We start from the raw sequence: 12,582 nt of genomic DNA, 5'->3' as shown, positions 1-12,582 counted from the left end.
GTGAAGAAAAATAAATCAGTGGGAGAAGGGTCTCTTCCTCTGAAAAGCTCATCGTGATCATGGCTTCTTACATGACGTGCGTGGTCAAGATGAAGTTGAATAAAATGTGGTACTGATGTTGTAATATCTGTGGTTTGAAAGTATGTCCACTGACACTAATACTAAGATTATAAACTAACAGATTCTAGTTCTACAATATTCATCCCCATCCATAGGTAAAAAGCTAAAGACAGCTATCCTTGAATTTCATGAATAAGTATTCTATAATTCTGTGTAAGTTTCTATACAGAATCATATGCAGGAAAGCAGAGCCATTTGTATCAGATGTTCACTGGTGGGATGTACAGTTAATAGGTACCTTCCACGTGCAAGGTATAAAAATTGATGTAAGAATTACAGAAAGATATTCTAAGTTAGGAAGAATTACTTTTATTTTTTCATTTTTGGGGGTTGAACCTATGGTCTCATACATGCTAGGCAAGTATTCTATCACTGAACCATAACCCCAGTTCCTTTTCAGCTTTTTATTTTTAGGCAAGCTTTTGTTATGTTGTCACTGATGTCCTTTGCTCTGTTGCCAAGGCTACCTTGATCTCGCAGTTCTCTTGTCTCAGCTTCCCATGTGTTGCGATTATAGATGGGTGTCACCAGAGTTGTCTGAGAATGGCACAACTAACAAACAAGCAAATAATGAAATGACAGAACAAAGGCAGTTGCATGTACAATAATATAAGAGCTAGAAAATGACCTGTCAGGTCAGAGACCATTCCCAACAGGTAGAACCTTCAGTTAAATCCATTCCTGTAGGCAAATAGACTTGATCCAGATGTTGATGGGAGACAGAGATTTAAGCAAATGAGAAGGAATAGGGACCTGTCTGGAAACTGTAACTCTAGGTGGAACTGTGTTGGGAGCCGACTTTTAGCAGAAAGCGGCTAGATCAACTTTGCAGCCATCTGGAACCATATACCCTGACGAAAGACTTGGTTTTCAAAAGCCTATAACAGCTGAAGCACACTCTGATAAGTATATTGTTTATCCCACATATTTTGTGTTACTGTTTACTGCCCCCAGCTGCAAGGCGCACGTGGTAGCCACTCCTGCAAGGCATGCAGTTCATGTGCTGTCCACCTGCTATCCAGGCCATATATGCCTAAGGCGCACGTGGTATCCAAGCCTGCAAGGCACATGGTGCACGTGCTATCCACGCTATAAACGCCTGTAAGGCTTACATCATATCAACACCTACAGGGCACGTGGTTTCCACACGCCTACAAGGCACGTGGCAAAAGCGTATAAATACCTCAGAATTCCCTTCAATAAAAGAGACTTGAGACTAGACACTTGGTAAGAGACTTGATCACACCCTGTTTTGTCTCCATTCTTCGAGTCTCCTGCCCTGCAGCCCCACTCTCTCTCTTGACCAGAGCACTTAGCCCCAAAGTGTTGAGGCAGAGTAAAGGCCTCAACAGAACTGGAAAGCTGTGTTTGGTGCCAGCAAGATAGAGTATTTTGAAATTTATGGCAGATCAACTGAGACTTATACATAGGGTTAGTGGTGTAAGGATTAGGAATAGCAGACTGGAGAATTGATTCTACAACAACTGACAACAGAAAGATCTTGGCCTTCAGCACCTACTCCTGTGCACACAGACACCCGCCTTCAGATAACAATTGTAAGGTGACCTGATAAAGTAGAGACTGGACATTTTGATTAATGTTCTTTCTCATGGCATCATCATCTAAGGGAAGAAAAGATGGGTAAAGAGCGTGGTGACCTAAGACATAAAATCATTCTAACTTAGTAGCGGGTTCTGAAACGCCCTGTTGTATGACGATAGCTATGTGAGAGCTCCTAAATCCTCTTGAGGTAGGGTTGTATATCTTTCAACAGGTTAATAAAATTGTTTTGAACTCCTAAAGCTTGGATATTTAGAGAAACCTAAAATTTCCTGGTTTTGTACATCCCACAAATATTGTAACAGCCACAACAGAATTTTTAAAGAAGTTTTCGAAGAGCTTTTTAGTTTGGAAAATGTTTTAAAATTTTTGATTGAAAAGACCTCTTCTAATCAAGGGGGATTTGCAGGGGTTTTGTTACAGTAGATTCTTCATGCCACTCATTTTATTTATATTAATAAATAGCTTTCACATCATTGGAATAAAGTGTTAGATATCAAAAGGAAAGTCACCTTAAGAGAGGAATAACAGAGCACATACTTACAATCCTAGCAGTTGGGAGACAGAGGCAGGGCCACACTGACTGTAAGGCTGCCTTTGCCTCAGCATGACCCTTTCTCCAAAAGTAAAAGAAAGAGAAAAAAATAGCCACATGTAGCACATCATTTCATGACACAGGAATGTATGCAGGGAATGCAAGTCTAGAAAGTGTGTGTGTGTGAGAGAGAGAGAAAGAGAGAGAGAGAGAGAGAGAGAGAGAGAGAGAGAGAGAGAGAGAGAGAGGTTGTGTTTAATGGAGAAGAGAAGCACATGAATATACTTCAGCATTTGAGGCTGTTGGGAGTCATTGCTATAGCAACTGAACTGTCTATATAGTGGCAATAGTGTTGCCCTGGGAACTGAGAATGTAAATTCTGTTGGAAAGCTACAGGAAACATGTTGAGCCATATGAAATTGCTAAAGTTCCGCCTCCCTTCAATCTATAGAACAGCGACTTTATATGGCTTGATATCTGATGTTTATTCTTTAACTTCTTGTCTCTGTGTCTCTGTTTCTGTTCTCACCCCCTTTTAATTTTCTTCTGGCTTTTGTGGTGCTGTGGGCCAGACCCAGAGCCTTCCTCATATTAAGCAGACAGCACTGCCACTAAGTCACCTCAGCTCTTTCCTTCTCATTTCCTCTTTTGTCATACATAATCTTCCAAGGTTTACTTAGAATTTACATTATTGTCATTTCACTCTTTGAGCTTTCTAGTTATTTTTCACATACTAATGGTATTCTCAATAGGGTTAAGAACACACTAGTATTAAATATATTGAAGTGGATGGATCTGCTTCAAGGCATGTGTCTTCCTGCCTCAAGATCTGGATTACATATTTTATGTGTATGGGTATCTTGACTATGTATATATCTGTGTACTGTGTGTACATGATTTGCAGAGAACAACAGAAGGCATCAGATACCTTGGAATTGAAATTACAGATGATTGTTAGCTGCCTTGTGGGTGCTGGGGACCAAACTCAGATCCTCTGGAAGAACAACCATTGCTTTTGGCTGTTGCACCATCTCTCCCACCACAGATATATGTAGGGTGTTTTATTTGTTTTTCGTTTTTTGGCATGTTGCATAATATCTTGATACAAGTATGAGTAACCCATAAAAATTCTATATAAAGAATGTCAGGGGTGTACTGTTAGGAAAATTCTGGTCTATTAGTGCTGTTAATGGCATTGTATGTCTTGATTATTTTTGTTTTTAGGAACTCTTATTTATTTATTTATTTATAGTTTATTTATTTACAATACAGAATCATCCCCTTTCCCCATTTCCTCTCCCTAAAACCACTTATCACATCCCCCCTCCTCCTTTATGCTTTTGTACTATTTTAATTACATGCATGTATTAAGGTCAGTTCTAGGTTCAGGGTCTAGCAATACAATAGATGCAAACAGTCAAGGAACAAGCAAGACAATAAACACAAATAGTCACTATGTAGACCAAGCTGGCCTCAAACTCACAGAGATCTGCCTGCCCTCGCCTCCCAAGTGTTGGGGGTTAAAGACATGTGTGCCAGTACACTCAGTTTGTTTTAATGTGTGAATGCTGTATCTGCAAGTACACCTGCATGCTAGAAGAGGGCATCGGATCCCAGCATAGACGGTTGTGAGCCACTAAGTTGTTGGGAATTGAACTCAGGACTATTGGGATAGCAGACAGTACTCTTAACTGCGCCACCATTTCTATCGCCCTTTCTCTTCTAAGACAGGATTTCTTTGTGTAACCCTGGCTGTCCTGGAACTATCTCTGTAGATCAGGCTGGCCTTGAGATATGCCTGCCTCTGCTTTGCACTTGATGGTATTAAGGACCACAGCCTTCTTGTCTTCAGAGTTCCTTTTGTAAAGCAGTGGTTAGTAAGTACTCTAAACATAGTAGGGACAGGTATGAAAGGGAGGTGGGAATGAAGACAAACCAAAGGATGTGGAGCCAGTAAACGTGAGGATTTTCTTCTCTGTCTGCATCAAGCAGCTGGCCACAGGTCTTATGTTTGGGTGGTGCAGATAGATCCAATCGTTCCTTAAAATGCCTACAGATGTAACAATTCATCTCAAAGCCATATTTCTTTCCAGTCTCTCTTCTTAACTTGCCTTCAGAACACCTTTCTAGAATTTTGGTAATTTGCCTATTGGTAACTCATGAAAGGCAATAGCCAGGCCACAGTGTCATTAGACTATTTGTGGGCTCCTGTGATCTGCAACCTGGATTCACAGAAACAGATGGTTCCAGTGCCATTTTTACCAAGTGACACAACATTGAATGTGTCTCCACTCTGTAGATCTACAACTCTGAAAAGCAAACCTTTTAATTTCACAAGCATTTGAGAGTAGGAGAGCAAGTCAGGGTACAGGAAAGAAACTTTTGTCCTCTCATTCTCATGACCGCTTATGGACATTTTAGCCAAAACTTCATCTTACCCAACTATCTATTGCCATCTTTCAGAAATTCAGAAGAAAAGCATCCATCATTCTTGCAGTAGGACAAGCTATAAAACACTACTGAGAGAGGCAGTAGATACAGCCCACTACAAATTTTAAATTCTGTTAAATAGGGACTGGGGGTGTATCTCAGTTCATAGAATGCCTGCCTGTCACCCATAGGGCTCTCAGTCCAGCAGTAAGACTGGAGGGGTTACTCCAAATAGAGGCAGGGGATCAAAAAAGCTTTCAAGAGCATCCTGGGGTACATAGTGAGTTTGAGGGCATCCTGGGCTAATGACACCCTGTTTTAAAAGTGAAACCAAAGGAAACCTAATATTAATAACAAAGGGTATGAAGGTGGATGAGCTCAGGGTGCATCTCCTCTGTTCTGGAAGAGTGCCTGAAAGCACATGCTGTCACCCTTCCACTGCGAGACTCAGGCTTCTTTTTCCCTATTAAACACTAGCATGGCATATCTGCTCATGAAGGTGCATGTTTGTTTAGTTTGTGAATATTCTCTTATTTGTCCTAGACCAACTTTTTGAAGAAATACAGGATTGGGCTCTTTTATAGATAAGGTCATGGAAACACTGAGTATGAATGTTCTAAGCAGGCATAATGCATATCAGAGCTATAACATTTAGGTAGAAGTTACCTTTAAATTTTCTGATCATTTCTCTTGATAAATGTTTTGCTATGTATTTTATATTTAAGTAGGGATGTATATGGAAGGAGCACATCTAACATTCTGCATTATGAGTCTGGTCATCCCATGTAGAAAGTCAGTTACACACTAAACATGGGAAGTTGAAAAGCAGAAAGCACAGTATGTGCTTGTCCCCAAATTTGAGTAAATAAGAGAAGGAGAGTTAATAACTTAATGAGATACCACAAATTACTTTTATTTATTTATTTTTTATTTTGTTTTTCCAGACAGGGTTTCTTTGTATAGCCCTGGCTGTCCTGGAACTCACTCTGTAGACCAGGCTGGCCTCGAACTCAGAAATCCGCCTCCCTCTGCCTCCCAAGTGCTGGGATTAAAGGCGTGCACCACCACTGCCTGGCCCCAAATCACAATCTTATATAAGAGACAACATTTTACTTGGGGTTTGAGGTGGTAGTAGTTACTGTGATTCAATTTTACTAATAATGACATAAGGATAAGATAAAGAATTTATCCAAGGGCTCCACTCGTGCATGGTAGGGGAACAGGCTTGCATTAGTTGGTTATTACCCATTCTTGTCATAAAATAGATGGAGATGATGGATTTCGAAGAGCCCATTAAACCGCTCCCTTTATTTACACCCCTCCCAAAACAACAACAACAAAACCAAAACTGTTTAGAACAGCCTACTGTGTAACACAATTGCCAAGGCTTGGTCACAGTGGGAGCTAGAGCGGGAACTAGGCTGGCGAAAGCATTTCGCATTTAATGGGTCGGAAGCTGTAGTGAAGCAGTGTGCTGAAATAATTCTGATTAGGCTCGGTCAGTCAAGCTGCATAATGGGGCTCCTCTCTCCTCCATTCAGCCCTCACTGTTCAGAGCCCAGCCACAGCGTAAAGTGCCATTCCAAGTACCCCTCACAGCACTCCCACCAACCTTTCAAGTTGGCATGGGAGGTTATTCTTACCTGTGAGAATAGCGAGCTAGGAAAGGAAAAGGCTACGTTCACAATGTACATAGAAAAACACGAGCAAATTCTATTTGCCAATGGAAATGTTCATTTAAAGCTTTTCACCGACTATGTAGGGATGACTGGAAAATACCAATGTGGATAATGACTATAAACAATACTCTCCGGCATGCTTTTGGTGTCCGTGGTGTGAGCTGCGGCAGCAGCCAGGCAGCTAGTTATTTTCTGTTCTTTCAGTTGATGCAACTAATAACGTGCGCACGGAGCAGCAGATGTATAATCAAGAGGAAATAACGTTAACACTTTCCTCCTCTATTCATTTTATCTTTTAGAAGAATTAAAAATGAGAAGTGATTTTTCTATTCGAAAATTTCTGTTAGCACAATCACAAGCTAATTAGGACATAGAAAGTAGAGAACCAGATGTGCGGAGAGGAAGCAGTCTGGAGTCTGACGTTTCTACAAAGTTGGCTTTGGAGGTCCTGTGGCCCTGACTTGGGTTGTCTCGGACAGTATGCTTTGAAGGAGGTTGGGTTGCAAGTTGATTGTGCTTTTGTGAACTGGGGTATTATTCTAAGCAGATCTCAAGAAACATTGAAAAGTGTTTCAAAGAAATATATTCGCCCATTGTTCTCAGCAGTCACTGAATAATGTAGAACGGGTTTTTGGATTTGTTCTTAGGAAGCGAATAACTAGTTGAAAGTACAGTAAGTGGCTCCTTTGAGCTGGACTCAGAGCCACCGAGTGACTTCTAATGCTACTGTTCTGGAGGTTTTTCCAGAGCCTCAAAGCTTTAAAAGTGACATTAAAAATGCAAGCACAAGCAGGTCACTTTGAGATTTGTGGCAGCTTCAAAAAATGGGCTTCCCCACCCTGTTAGACAATATATTTCAGAATTCTCTCATTCCTGGATCTTCATAACATGAAATATAATCATAACATGGAACAGCAGTTCACCAAACAGCAGCTCATTAGTTACTAATTTTAGTTGTGCATTTGTATATCTGACTTGAAAAATAATCATTTAAAAATTTAAAAATTCCTACATCTTGGAAAGGTGTGTGTTCATGACAGTGGATAGATGCTGAAGGGCCCAGAAGAGAAAGGACATTGAGAAATAAATAAGTAGGGGAAAGAAACTAACGTAGTTTTAATGTTTAATTTTACCAAGAGCTCACATTAAATGAAGTAGAAGTTCTAGCTCTTTCTGTGAATGCAGTCAAAAATTAGTGTTGTGAGTCACCGAGATACAGGCAGTCCGCATGTGCTGGCCTTGAGCTGCTGCTAGGTCCTGTAAAGAAATAATGTCTCCTTAGCTAAACAGGGCTTCTAAATGTTAGATTGAATTTATGTTAAATTTGAGAAAAGGAAAAACTCACTGCATATTTTCTCCTCTGTGGGTGAAAACATGTTTTCTTTTTTTTGAAACAATACTACTGAAAATCATCCATTGTTTCTTTTGCTAGATGATTTTGAGCAACTAAGCAGATCTCTCTAGCTTCTAAATGGCAAGGAGGAAATGGTTAACTCCATTGTATTGCCACAAAGCCAGGCTGATCGCCCTGGGAGGCCTGAGAGGCTTTGGATTGGCCGACAGGAAGGGACTTAACATTTTGCTGTACAGAGCCCATCCACCACAGGCTTTCTATTGCCAGGGCTTTTATCTGCAGAAATGTGCTGGGATGGGCACTCTGCTTAAAGTTTTCTTTTTGCCACTGAGAGGACTGGAAAGCAGTAGAATATCTTCATTTATAAGGTACTATCTGGGTTTTTTCCTCTGCAGAGAAAAACAATATTCGACAGCCTTGCTGAGAGGGACTGATTGATTTTTGGCCCTCCTCTCAGATGTCACTGTAATGATTTGTTTAAAGCCAAAGCCGAAGCTAGAATTGTGTTCTAACAAAAACGACTTGCCTTACTTAGGCTTCATATTCTTTGTTCATTGATTTGGTTGTATTTAATGTGTGGATCTGGTTACTAGATTTTGCTTTAAAAACAAGCTTGTTATTTTAGCTTGCTCATCACTTGGAAGGGGGGTCTTTGATCGGGCAATAACAGGTGGACTTGATGTGAATATTTGAGGCAGTATAATGTGAGTTCATTTTAAGAAAAAATGAAATGTGAATAGGCTTGTGCTGGCTAGTGGAGCACATTGGAAGGGTGTCCTGCTATGTGCTTTTCAATGTATTTTATCATTGCTCAGATATATTTGCTTTTAGTCGTCTCGAGGACAATGTTTATAATACCACAAAGCTATTTCCTAATTGGGTTTTATTCCCCCTCCCTCACTCTTTTTCTGTGTCTCTGATATTTGAAATCATTTCATATAATAATTTTTGTGTGCAAGGTAAAAATGCTACGAGTCTGCATGGATGGAGAAGAAGGGATTCTGAATTCAGTGCCTCTGTACTAACCCAAGTTCCTCGGAACTTTGCACAGTTTCCCAGGTTTTTCATTGAACAAGATTTCGAAGGGGTTGGATCAGGGGCACACATTCATTTAAGCCTGGAAATATCCTATGAAATGTATCATCAGTTCCTATCAAATATCTCTCAGACTTTGAACATTTTGAAAAGGACATGGGAGTTGGGGATATAGAACTTAATGGTAGAACACTTGTCTACAAATATTTAAGGTGCTGGGTTTGATCCCCAGTAGGGCTCAAATAATTGTTAATATAAGAAATGAGGGATTAGGTAAGTTTATACATAGACAGCCAAGCTACTTAAAAACAACAAACAAACAAACAAACAAACAAAGGGTTTGCACCCTAAAATTATCATGTAAATACTCATTTATTGCAATTGGTCATGAAGCAAATGTATTCGGACACTGTTATTTTCCAAGCCCCTCCCCCCCTTTTTTTTACTGTCAGAGTTTTCTATGGACAGTAAGAAAATTGCATGAAAGTCACTATGCATTTGACTTCCACTTTCTGTAAAGCTTTGCAGTTTGTGGGATTCCGTCTGATCCTCTTACTAAGCCCTGCAGGAGAGGAGGCCTTAGCTTCTCTCTAAGACTTAAAGAGCCTTAGCAGCATGCCCTAAGTCATCCTGCTAGGGACATTCAGAGCTGAATTTCCCTCAGGCTTTCCAACCAGAGCCTGCCCCCAGCCCTGTGCTCATTTCATGTGTTCTGTGTTTGCCTTAATGATCAGACTGTTTGGACTAAGCTTTTAATAGGAAGGCTCTGGCAACAGCTGGTGTTAGGTAGATTAAAGATAACACCAAAGCCTGTTTAGTTAAAAATTTACGAGAGTGAAAGGGAATCAAGGGAAAGTTGCTCAAATGCCAGAGTGTAAGAAGGGAAGTATAATTTAAGGGCACGATGGTACATGAAGTTCTTGCTTCGCTCCTTTCCTACGTCCCTGCACCTTCAGTGCAGCTATTTCCTGTCTCTGGGTCCTTCTAAGGACTCTCTATGCCTAGTAGTTATTAGTGGGAATCTAGGGCAGTCTTCAGGAACCTTATATTCCTATTCCATTTCTAGAAAACTAATGAACACATGCATAAATTCTCCCTTAATACAATAACTGTTACATAATGTGTACAATTCCAGCATTTTGGAGACGGAGGCAAGAGAATTACTTTGAATTTAAGACTAACCTACACTACATAGCATAATGAGTTCTAGGTCAGCCTAGTCTACAGAGGGAGATTCCTATAAAGCAAATAACTGAAATTGTATGTAAATATCTCATCAAATATTTCCTCCAAGATAAATGATTATTTAAGAATAAAAGATTATTTTTTGTGTCTCCTTCCAGAACTGCTAAGGAAACCTGACCTCTAATGTATTGTACTTCAAGCTCACACATAATGTTACCATTTTGTGGGGTTCTCAACCCTCCTAATTCTGAGACCCTTACATACAGTTCCTCATGTTGTGCTGACCCCAAACCATAAAATTATTTTGTTGCTACGTAATAACTGTAATTTTCTTACTGATATGAATTGTAATGTAGATATCTGTGTTTTCTGATGGTCTTGGGTGACCCTCAGAGGGTCAGTTGACCCCCAAAGGGGTAGTGACCCACAGGTCGAAAACCACTGCTGTAAAGACTGCTGTAAGGTAGGTGTGTGTGTGTGTGTTTCCCTTTTCTCATAAGGGCCATTTCCAGAATCTGCCCTTTGGGAAGTAGGACTTGCTACCAGCTTCCTGGAAAGCAAGAATTTCTTCTGCTACTCTTCCAGTGTAGGGAAAGAACTCTGTCTCCTCCTGTTTTTCTGGTGCTTACTAGGACTAGTAAGCAAGTACTTCTAATCTCATTAAAAGTCAACGTTTTTGGTTCATATGACCATAGAGCATATGGAGACTGTTCAACACGCTCAGATTCAGGTAGACTGTAGGAAGTATTGACAATGGAAGCTGCTGCCCTCATCTCTGACTTCTGGAAACCCCAGTTTCTCCTTGTTGCCCTGCTGGCTAAGAAAGGTGCCAGACTTTCTCTTATCTGTACTGTGATTCAGAGCCTGTGGGAAGAATGCAGGTGATTTTACTGAGAATGACTGCGTACACCTGTCAAGTTATTTGTATTTAGAGGGATGGATTATGGGCTGATTTGAATATATCTGAAGTTGACCTGTTTGGATTCTTTCTTAAATTACTTGATTTGAGGAAAAACGTTATTCCTGACTGGAAAGAAGAGAAACGTAAGAGACTTAAACGATAGAGATTTTGTTGTAGACTGAAGTACTAATTCAAATAATCAGTCACAACTAGATGAAGGATATGTTTGATAACTGCACACTGAATCCCTACCCTTGTGAAGTCAGCTCTGGAACACTACTTTGATCTCTTTAGGGGGCTGTTTTCTCATCATGATTCCTTGTCAGCTTCTTTTCAGCACAGTCTGTTCTGTCATTCCAAAGGGGTCTCAGCAACTTTTAAAGTTTTCTCATTTCACTCAAAGTGAAATCCAAAGACCTTGCAAGTAGGTGCTAGCTCTGGGTTACATGGTACCACTCAGTGCCATCTCTGGCTTTACCACTTCCTCTTCCTTTGTCCACCTTCTGCCTCTTTGCTGTAAACTATTGTCTTAGGTTTCTATTGCTATGAAGAGAACCATGGCAACTCTCATAAAAGAAAGCATTTTATAGGGGCTGGCTTACAGTTCAGAGGTTTAGTCCGTTATCATCTAGGAGAAAGCATGGCAGCATGCAGGTAGACATGGTGCTGGAGAGGTAACAGAATTCTACATTTGGATCTGTAGGCTGCAGGAAGAGAGAGTGACACTGGGCTTGGCTTGAGCATTTGAAACATCAAAGCCAGCCCCAGTGATGGTGACATACTTTCAACAAAGTCAACAAAGCCACACCTATTCAAAGAAGGCCACACCTCCCAATAATGCTACTCCCTGTGAGCCTATGAAAACATTTTTATTCAAACCACTATGACTACCTTAAGGCCTTTGCATTTGCCAGGCCCACTTGTTCATCTTGAAAAGTGCTTCTCCAATGGCCCCTCTGCTCAAGGTGTGTGTGTGTTGTCAAAGATTAACATTAAGTGTTTTTTTCTGTCATTTTCACTTTATTTATTTATTTATTTTTTAAGACAGAGTCTCTCCTTTGAGCCTGTAGCTCACCAATTGATTAGACTTATTGTCCAGCAAGCTCTGGGGGAGTCTTCTTTCTGATACCAGAGTCTTGGGCTTATAGATAAACGCCATCACATCTGGCTTTCTATTAGTTTTAAGGATCTGAACTCAGGTTCTCCTGCCTCCAAGGGAGTCATTTTACCAACTGAGTCATCAGCCTAGCCTCTAATATTACCTTTCAAAGAGGCAGTAGTCTCTTAATTAAAGCTGTAGTCTCTCTTCATCTTTAAACTCCCATTTTTCTTGCCATACTTATTTTTTCTTCTAACATAGTGTATTATGTGTTATTAGCATATCTATATGCCTTTATCTTATATGAATGTAAACCATGTGACCCTAGGAGTTTCTGCCTGTTTTGGTCATTGTTATCTTCAAAACCTAGGGCAGTGTTCAGTTTATGATAATATTATTTGTCAGATGAGGTAAGGGTTTGTGGAAATTAAAGAAAAATATTACCTTTCTTTAAGAGCATGAAAAACCTAAGGATTACACAATTCTTTTTTTTTTTTAAATCACCTTAAAGTAAAAGAAATTTGTTGCATACATAGTTCAAGTCAGAATTTTTTTGGATGGTTGATTCAAAAGATATGTCCCATGTGGTGTTTAAGAGTAAGTGGTTCAGGGAATAGCCAGGAGAGAATGCCAAGAGAGGATGTAGGTGGAGATGGAGGCTGTGTGTTTCACAGTAATGGTTTT

The 12,582-nt window shown here is 40.2% G+C and overlaps 1 protein-coding gene across 41 annotated transcripts in view; it reads left to right on the top strand.

Moving 5' to 3' along the window:
- The window catches only part of Nrcam (neuronal cell adhesion molecule), a 326,757-nt gene that overhangs the window by 103,890 nt on the left and 210,285 nt on the right, over positions 1-12,582 (top strand). For 2 of the 41 annotated variants that reach the window (XM_076941910.1, XM_076941911.1), the window contains exon 1: positions 7,896-8,046. The exons of the other annotated variants lie outside the window; for them this stretch is intronic. The gene's annotated coding sequence lies outside the window, so the exon portion shown is untranslated. Of the gene's footprint in view, positions 1-7,895; positions 8,047-12,582 lie in introns of those variants that run through there. 41 annotated transcript variants of the gene reach the window in all.

The sequence above is a fragment of the Arvicanthis niloticus genome, chromosome 11 (assembly GCF_011762505.2).
Source record: "Arvicanthis niloticus isolate mArvNil1 chromosome 11, mArvNil1.pat.X, whole genome shotgun sequence".
Classification (NCBI taxonomy): Eukaryota; Metazoa; Chordata; class Mammalia; order Rodentia; family Muridae; genus Arvicanthis; species Arvicanthis niloticus.
The sequence above is the reverse complement of the archived record's forward strand: the minus strand, read 5'-3'. Positions and strand labels throughout refer to the sequence as shown.